This window comes from Papio anubis, chromosome X (assembly GCF_008728515.1).
Source record: "Papio anubis isolate 15944 chromosome X, Panubis1.0, whole genome shotgun sequence".
Taxonomy (NCBI): domain Eukaryota; kingdom Metazoa; phylum Chordata; class Mammalia; order Primates; family Cercopithecidae; genus Papio; species Papio anubis.
This window is the reverse complement of record NC_044996.1, coordinates 57,374,305-57,384,803: the sequence shown is the minus strand read 5'-3', so window position 1 is coordinate 57,384,803 and position 10,499 is coordinate 57,374,305.

Below are 10,499 nucleotides of genomic sequence, written 5' to 3'. Positions count from 1 at the left end.
TGAGGCAATAATTAATAGCCTACCAACCAAAAAAAGTCCAGGACCAGATGGATTCACAGCTGAATTCTACCAGAGGTATAAGGAGGAGTTGGTACCATTCCTTCTGAAACTATTCCAATCAATAGAAAAAGAGGGAATCCTCCCTAACTCATTTTATGAGGCCAACATCATCCTGATATATTTTTAACATTTTAAAATGAGGTATAATTTATATACCATGAACGTTCAGCTCAGCCAGTTTTGGTATATATATGCCAAGATACAAAACAATGTTATCATTCCAGAGACTTCCCTTATCCACTTTTCCAGTTACTCACTACCTCTCTCCTCACTGAAGAAGCACCACTTTTGGGTTTCAATCGCCAGAGACTAGTTTTAATGAAGAGTATGGTTTTTCTGTTATTTTAAGGTGCAATTTACATACAGAAAGATTCACCCACTTTAATGTACGGTTCTTTGAGTTTTGGCCAACGTATATAGTAATGTAACCACCACCACAATCAAGACACAGAACAGTGTTTTCACCTCCTCAAATTCCTCCTTTGTACTCACCCCACACTCCACCCTGTCTACTAGCAGCCACTTAATTGTGTTCTGTCCTTTCAGTTTTGACTTTGCAAAAATGCCATGAAAACATACTTACAGAGCATGCAGCATTTTTAGTCTGCTTTCTTCTTTTGAGATAAATGCATTCAAGTTTCATTTACATTGTGTGTGCCAAGAGTTCATATCATTTTAATATGGGGTAGAATTGATGTACTGCAATGTTTTTTATTCATCCCCTAGTTGAGAAACATTTAGGTTGATCCTAGCTTTGGATGATTGCAAATACAGATGCTATGAACATTTTCACACAGGTTTTTAGGTGAATAGCCATTTTCAATTCATATGAATGATGTCTTCTTGCTCATTCCTAACACTAAAAATTTGCATATTCTTTTTAACTTGGTGAATTTGGCTAGTGGCTCATCAGCTTCTCAGCTCCCCTCAACAAAAGCTTTTAATTCCATTGTTTTCTCTACTTTTTAAATTCTCAATTTCACTGATTTCTATTGTTTTAATTTTTAAATTTTGTTTCATTGCCCAGAATTTGACCTATCTTGGTGAGCATTCTTCGTGCATTAGAAAATACTGAATATTCTCTTGCTATTGGATAGAGTGGTCGAAAATGTCAATTAGGTCAGTTTTTGAATAGTGTTGTTCAAATCTTCTATACATTTACTGATTTTCTGCATAATTTTTCTATCAGTCATCAAGAGAAAGTGTTAAATTATCCAACTACAATTGTTAATTTGTCTAGTTATCCTACCAGATCCATCAGTTTGTTCTTCATTTATTTTGAAACTATGTTGTTCAATATACAAATACTTAAGATTTTTATGTCTTCTTGGATAACTGACTATTATTAGGTACTGTCTTTCTTTATCCTTGGTAATATCCCTTGTTGTAAAGTGTATTTTGCTTGCTATTAATAAACTACCACAACCTTATTTTGATTAGTGTATATACAGAGAGAGACACACACACACACACACATGCTTACACACACTTTTAACCTATATGTGACTGTATAGTTAAAATTGGCTTTCTTAAGACTAGATATAGCTGACTCTTCTTTATTTTATCTAACCTAACAATATATGCCCTTAAGTTGATGAGCTTATGCAATTTATATTTTTTAAAATTATTGACATGCTTGGATTAAAATCTTTGATCTTTAGTTTTTTCATTAAAATAGCGCCTCTTTTATTTGCAGGGTAAATGTTCCAAGACCCTGTGTGAATGCCTGAAATCACTGATAGGAACACACCTCATATACACTTTGTTTTCACTTGCACAGTAACGAGAGGGTAGTGTATATAGTGTGGGTATGCTAGACAAGTGGAAGAATCATGACCTGGGCAGGATGCAGTGAGACAGCAGGAGATGTCATCACATTACTCAGAATGGTGTGCACTTTTAAATGTGTGAATTGATTATATCTAAAATTTTCCATGTAATATTTTTGAAAAGAAGATGAAATCACAGATAAGGTGAGACTACTATATTACCTCATTCTCTTTGTGTATGTTTTCATATTTTAATCTTTGCTTTGGATTTATTCATTATTTACTTTATTTAGTTTAAATACCATTACACCATTTCATGTGTATTGCAAAGAACTTACTGCAGTATACTTCCAATTACACCCTCTCTCCTTACTACAGTATACTACTAAGTCCTCCTTTCTTACCATAATATACTCCCAATTCTTCCCTCTTATCTTTTGTGCTACTGATATTCATTTTGTTTTGTATATGTTATAAACACAATTTGTTACTACTATTTTTAGTTTAGTGAGTTATCTTTAGATAAATTAAAAATGAGAGCAAAAAAGAGTTTTGTATTTAAATTCATTTGTTCTACTATCAGTGTTCTTCATTTATTTGTATAGATCCAAGTGTTTAATATAATATTGCTTTTGCTTGAAGAACTTTCTTTAACATTTATTATAGTGTGAGTCTGCTGTCAATAAATTACATAAGTTTATGTTTGTCTGAAAAATGTTCTTATTTTGCCATTATTTTTTCTTTTTTTTTTCTTTTTATTTTATTTTATTTTTTTTTAATTTATTTATTATTATTATACTTTAAGTTGTAGGGTACATGTGCATAACATGCAGGTTTGTTACATATGTATACTTGTGCCATGTTAGTCTGCTGCACCCATCAACTCGTCATTTACATCAGGTATAACTCCCAATGCAATCCCTCCCCCCTCCCCCCTCCCCATGATAGGCCCCGGTGTGTGATGTTCCCCTTCCTGAGTCCAAGTGATCTCATTGTTCAGTTCCCACCTATGAGTGAGAACATGCGGTGTTTGGTTTTCTGTTCTTGTGATAGTTTGCTAAGAATGATGGTTTCCAGCTGCATCCATGTCCCTACAAAGGACACAAACTCATCCTTTTTTATGGCTGCATAGTATTCCATGGTGTATATGTGCCACATTTTCTTAATCCAATCTGTCACTGATGGACATTTGGGTTGATTCCAAGTCTTTGCTATTGTGAATAGTGCTGCAATAAACATACGTGTGCATGTGTCTTTATAGCAGCATAATTTATAATCCTTTGGGTATATCCCCAGTAATGGGATGGCTGGGTCATATGGTACATCTAGTTCTAGATCCTTGAGGAATCGCCATACTGTTTTCCATAATGGTTGAACTAGTTTACAATCCCACCAACAGTGTAAAAGTGTTCCTATTTCTCCACATCCTCTCCAGCACCTGTTGTTTCCTGACTTTTTAATGATCGCCATTCTAACTGGTGTGAGATGGTATCTCATTGTGGTTTTGATTTGCATTTCTCTGATGGCCAGTGATGATGAGCATTTTTTCATGTGTCTGTTGGCTGTATGCATGTCTTCTTTTGAGAAATGTCTGTTCATATCCTTTGCCCACTTTTTGATGGGGTTGTTTGTTTTTTTCTTGTAAATTTGTTTGAGTTCTTTGTAGGTTCTGGATATTAGCCCTTTGTCAGATGAGTAGATTGCAAAAATTTTCTCCCATTCTGTAGGTTGCCTGTTCACTCTGATGGTAGTTTCTTTTGCTGTGCAGAAGCTCTTTAGTTTAATTAGATCCCATTTGTCAATTTTAGCTTTTGCTGCCGTTGCTTTTGGTGTTTTAGACATGAAGTCTTTGCCCATGCCTATGTCCTGAATGGTACTACCTAGGTTTTCCTCTAGGATTTTTATGGTATTAGGTCTAACATTTAAGTCTCTAATCCATCATTATTTTTTCTATTGTTAACTTTTATTTTAAGTTCAGTGTCATAAGTATAGCTTTGTTATATAGGTAAACTTGTGTGATTGGTGTTTGTTGTACAGATTACTTCATCACCCATGTATTAAGCCTACTACTTATTATTTTTCCTGATCTTCTACCTTCTTTCACTCTCTGCCCTCAAAAAGGCCACAGTGTGTTTTGTTCTACTCTGTGTGTCTGCATGTTCTCATCATTTAACTCCCAATTGTAAGTGAGAACATGCAGTATTTGGTTTTCTGTATCTGTGTTAGTTTGTTAAGGATAATGACTTCCAGCTCCATCCATGTCCCTGCAAAGGACATTATCTAATTCCTTTTTATGACTGCATAGTATTCCATGGTGTACATGTATGATATTTTCTTTATTCAGTCTATCATTTATGGGAATTTAGGTTGATTCTCTATTTTTGCTATTGTGAATAGTGCTGCAATGAGTGTGTGTGTGTGTATGTGTGTGTGTCTTTATAATAGAATGATTTCTGTTCCTTTGGGTATATACCTAGTAATGGGATTGCTGGGTGTAATGGTCTTTTTGTCTTTTGGTCTTTGAGGATTTGCCACATGGTCTTCCCCAATGACTGAACTAATTTACATATCCACCAACAGTTTATAAGCATTCTCTTTTCTCCACAACCCTGCCAGCATCTGGTACTTTTTGGCTTTTTAATGACAACCTTTCTGACTGGTATGAGATGGTATCTTATTGTGGTTTTCAGTTGTATTTCTCTAACGATCAGTGATGTTGAATTTTTTTTTTTTTATTTTTGAGACAGAGTCTTGCTCTGTCGCCCAGGCTGGAGTGCAGTGGCGTGATCTCGGCTCACTGCAAGCTCCACCTCCCGGGTTCATGCCATTCTCCTGCCTCAGCCTCCCAAGTAGCTTGGACTACAGGCGCCTGCCACCTCGCCCGGCTAGTTTTTGTACTTTTTAGTAGAGACGGGGTTTCACCATGTTAGCCAGGATGGTCTCGATCTCCTGACCTCGTGATCTGCCGGTCTCGGCCTCCCAAAGTGCTGGGATTACAGGCTTGATTGTCAGTCACATGTATGTCTTCTTTTGAGAAGTGTCTGTTCATGTCCTTTGCCCATTTTTTAATGGAGATTTTTTTTTCTTGAAAATTTTTAAGTTCTTTATAGATGCTGGATATTAGACCTTTGTCAGATGCATAATTTGCAAAAATTTCCTCCCATTCTGTAGGTTTCTTGTTTACTCTGTTAATAGTTTCTTTTGCTGTGCAGAAGCTCTTTAGTTTAATTAGATCCCATTTGTCAGTTTTTGCTTTTGTTGCAAATGCTTTTGATGTCTTCATCATGAAATCTTTGCTCAGGCTTATGTCCTGAATGGTGTTACCTAGGTTATCTTCTGGGGTTTTTATAGTTTTGGGTTCTACATTTAAATCTTTAGCCCATCTTGAGTAAATGGAAGAAAGAAATCCAGTTTCAATCTTCAGCATATGGCTAGCCAGTTATCTCAGCACCATTTATTGAATAGGAAATCCTTTCCCCATTGCTTGTTTTTGTCAGGTTTGTCGAAGATCAGATTATTGTAGGTTTGTAGTCTTATTTCTGGGTTCTCTTTTCTGTTCCATTGTCTATGTGCCTGTTTCTGTACAGGTGCCATGCTGTTTTGGTTACTGTATCCTTGTAGTATAGTTTGAAGTGGGGTAGCATGATGCCTCCAGCTTTGTTCTTTTTGCTTAGGACTGTCTTGGCTATTCAGCCTCTTTTTTGGTTCCATATGGATTTTAAAATAGTTTTCTCTAGTTTTGTTAAGAATGACAATGGTAGTTTAATAGGAAAATCATGGAATCTATCAACTGCTTTGGGTAGTATGGCCATTTTAACAATATTGATGCTTTCTATACATGAGCATGGAATATTTTTCCATTTGTTTGTGTCATCTCTGATTTCTTTGAAAAGTGGTTTGTAGTTCACCTTGTAAAGGTCTTTCACCTCGCTTTTTAGCTGTATTCCTAGGTATCTTATAATTTATGTGGCAATTGCAAATGGGAGTTTATTCCTGATTTGACTCTTGGCTTGACAGTTGTTTTGTGTAGGAATGCCACTGATTTTTGCATGATGATTTTGTATCCTCTGACTTTTATTTTGCCTTCATTTTGAATGATATATTTGTTTCATATTAGCATTTTAGGATGTGACTCCACTGTTCTTGACTTGTGAAATTTCTGAAGAAAGGTCTGCTAAAATTTTTATCATGTTTCCATATATATAAAATGCATCCTGCTTCTTTCTATGGCATTCTTCAAGATTTGTTTTAGCTCTTTCTCTGTTTTTTTTTTCTTTCTTTTTTTTCTTTTTGTTGTTGTTGTTGTCGTTAAAGTATTTTAAATACAATGTGTCCAGATGTTGATTTGTTTTATAGGTGAGATAGTAAGAATATAACAGCTTGGTATATTCTTTTTTTTTTTTTTTTTTTTTTTTTTTTTTTTTTTTTTGAGACGGAGTCTCGCGCTGTCGCCCAGGCTGGAGTGCAGTGGCGCGATCTCGGCTCACTGCAAGCTCCGCCTCCCGGGTTCACGCCATTCTCCTGCCTCAGCCTCCTGAGTAGCTGGGACTACAGGCGCCCACCACCGCGCCCGGCTAATTTTTTGTATTTTTAGTAGAGACGGGGTTTCACTGTGGTCTCGATCTCCTGACCTTGTGATCCGCCCGCCTCGGCCTCCCAAAGTGCTGGGATTACAGGCGTGAGCCACCGCGCCCGGCAGCTTGGTATATTCTTATACCATGTTGTACATCAGGACAATCTCATCAAGGCAGATATTCTCATGTCATAAGTATACACCAGGAGAAACATTTTTTCAGGAATCTTGCCCTTCACTCAGTTTTTCTTATGAGCCATAAGTGAGGGCTATGGAGAAGAGTGCGCAAATGGGTGCAAATTCTTATTGTGTCTGAATTTCATAGACTATATTATCAAAACAATGCTTACTCGGCCTTTGAAGTTTTGTACTTTTCATTTAATATTTAAGCGGCATCTGTTTACCGGTTAGTATAGCTTCCAAAGTCATCTGCCTAAGGTAAACAAGTGCTTATATCTCATCTCTCCTTGAAGACACCTGTCTTTCTTTAGATTGTTTTTATTTTGTTGCCATATGCCCTTATTTCTCTGATGAGTTCAAAAATTCTTGTGAATTTACAGTTAGCCTGTCCCTTTTCCTTTTTGTAAGTGTGGAGGTAATGATCATTACTGCTTTCTGTGTCCTAAATTGAAATAGTAACTATCATGAAAACTCATTTTTATAAAAAGTAAATAGTCTAAAATTTTGGTGTTTGCAAATACTTGTATAGTTATTTAGTTTAATGTTTTAAGTATTACATTTTTAATTGTTTTAAACCTGGTCCCAAACTCATGCCAACATGACTTTTAGGTTATTATTGGTCCTATACAGCAATAATAATGGTAATATATATGGCCATGTTTGCCCACCTTCCTCAGAATTTTCTTTTGAATGAAGTAATTACTCTTCAATGTAATCTATATTGAGAAGTTCCTGATCTCTAAAACTAGTTTCTCTTTCATTAGCCTGCTGCTGGTACCAGAACTTTTACCATTAGAAGTTCATTTTTTTCCTAAATATTGTTTTATATGTAAGACACAAGCATGCATGTGTATAACAGCTTTACTCACTATCAAAGTGTTTCCAATGGAATAGTTGGGTGAGACTAGTTTCCTGAAAAATTGCAATACAGTCTAAGGGAATAAATTCAGACACCAGTTTTACAATGGAGAACATTAATCCTGAATATAACTTTTAGGTCAAAATTAGAAAGAGAACTAAAATTATTAAAGCCTTTAAATATTCACATTTCTCCCTTTAAAGACATTTTATTACCTTGTCCTTCACTTTCCAACAATCCGATAGTTACTCAGAACGTTTTTGCTGGTTCTTGGATGCCTCATCCACGTCCACTGAAGCACATTGCCAGATACATAGAAAGGACTTACAAATGTTTTCTGATGACTTCTCATAGATGAAAGCTAATAAATCAAATAAATAGTAAATATTTAATAATGAGCCTTGAGCTGTCAATGGCAAAGAACTTTAGATAAGTACTTCCCAATTTTCCTAAGGAGTAACCCAAATCTTATTCAGGATTAAGGCATAGTGTATATCTAATTGTGTTTTTATTTATCAGATATTAATGATGGGAATTAATTGTGAAGGGAATTCTAGTTATGTATACTATTAAAGATTTTGAGAAATGTTAAACCTATTAAGGCAAAAAAGTTATATTCCAACATACTAAAGTTTAACAAACTAGAGAGATTAGGGAAGGGGTTTGTGAGTGTGGTTGTCTGAGTTATTTAATCTTTTATCAAACCAGGTTTAAGTATTACAATTTTTGCTTTAATTTTTATTGTTTAAAATTTTCTAATATATTTCTGCTTACACTAAAATGAGAGCAAATGCATGCTTTCTAAAATATGAAGAGATGCTTCTCCTTTAAAAAAATCATGAAGAGAAAACATGTAAGAAATGAATGAAACTGCACTAAATTTGTGTTAAGTCATTCATAAAGACCTTGTGTCAAATTCTGTGATCAGACAAAGATATGTCGTGATTTTTGCCCCCTGGGAGCTGAGGGACAACCGCATTAACAATACCTTCCCCATTATTCCATAACGTGATTATGGAGCACTAGAAGCAGAAGCAGAGTTCCACTCTCAACAATGCATCAGGAAACCAGCAGGAAACACCCACAGGCACAGAATACATCCATGACAGTTGGATTCTAGCTTCGGCCCGTTGACTAGGTAGATGTAAGAATTTCTAATTTTCATTTTTAATAACTGATCCTGTCTCCTTCATATTTTCAATTGTCATTTTGCTGCATATTTAGGCCTTCATTCTCTGCTTGCTCCTCAGGTTCTTTTTTGAACTCAGTATTGACAACTTGGGATTGTTTCCAAAGAAGGATGCCAATAAATACTTGTATGTGGGGGGAAAAAAGCTATGGGAGCAGAAGAGAAGGTATAATTGGAATTTCAGGGTCCTGTAACTTCATGTCTAGATCCCAAAGTTGCTTTCAAAAAATTTACATCATTGGTTTCTTTGCTTGTGACTTCAGTGTTTCTACAAAAATTGGGATCGATTGATGTTTTCAGTCTATTGGGGTCTGTTTATTGAGGATTTTTCTAAGTGTTCTGTTTTATACCATACTTTACATTGGCTTTTGTAATACATGATAGCATGAATAAAATATGAAAAGGAAAGAGCTGGGTCAGAAAAAAATAATAATGTAATCAGATTCTGGCTAGACTGCAAAGACAACTGAGCTGTTATAACACTGATGTCAAACAAGTGCTCTTACTTGCATATCAGTAGGGGCCCAGAGGAGATGCTACAGAAAGGACAGGTATACGTCTCATGAAAATAAAATAAGAAGATAAAACTAATATATAATGTTAATTAACATCAGAATGAAGCCTAGCTCTTTTATTAAAAAAGGTAAAGTCTGCTATCTCATTAATTGATTCCAATTAAAATTTATTTCTTTGAGCAGATCTGTGAATTGTACATTTATTTAGAGGAAATGTTTCCAGTTTGAGCTAATAAACTGAGCTGAGACCACTTCAACATTTGTTAACTGCTCTAGCATTAATAAATAAATCCACTTGAAAAGTGAAACAAATACTTTGGAAATGGACTTTTCTTTTCCTCAAAATGTCCGGTTATCTATCCCTTCAGTCACACACTTGGAAAATATCTATATGTGGCAAACTCAAATATGAACAATTTTTGGTAGCCAAGAATTCTCATGTAATTTCTGTTTCTTAAAATACTGAGACACATTGAGCTTTCATTAGGTAACTGAGGAATTTAAAAGTTTAAATAGGCATTTATTTTCTATTTAAAAAGATGCATTTCGACATTAGACTCCAGGATATACTAAGCAAATTCAAAATTATAAATGAATTGTGATATACCCAACAGTTATGCCAAAATATTGTTCTGCAATACTTGACTCTGTTACAGGACTTTGCATACAAAATGCAAATCACCAAAGTTCATTATGGGCATTTCTGGAATTATGCTGAAATGCTGGTTATTCTGACCATGGGGGCAACATAGTAAATGTAGAAACTTATTTAGGAGTCATATCTCTAGAGTAATGTACTGTAAGAGTGGGGACTGCAGCTCTTTTAATTATTGATAATAAGCAATGGTTTATATACCTAGCCCTATGTTTACACCTGAGACATTATTACTGACTAGCGTCATTTTTTAAATTGGCATCAATCATGGGAGGATTGGAACAAATTCAGAGAAGAGCAACACAAATGTTTGAAGACAAATGAGTTTGACATATGTACAAGATTAAAAGGACAACTATATTTTACTTGGCTAAATAATACCTTAGGGAGGTGTGATGTTCATACTTAAGTGTCAATTTGACTAGGCCATGGTACTCAGATAATTGGACAACACTGGTCTTGATGTTTCTGTGAAGGTATTTTTTAGATAATATTAACATTTAAATTAGTAGACTTTTAAAAAAGCAGATTACTCTTATAATGTGGATAGATTTAGTCAACAAATTTATTGAAGGTCATAAGGTAAAACAGGCTGTTATTTCCCAAGGAAGAGGGAATTCGTCTGCAGACTATCTTTGGACTTGAGCTGCAACCTCAACTCTTCCCTGGGTCCCAACCTGCAAGCCTACCTGTCAGATT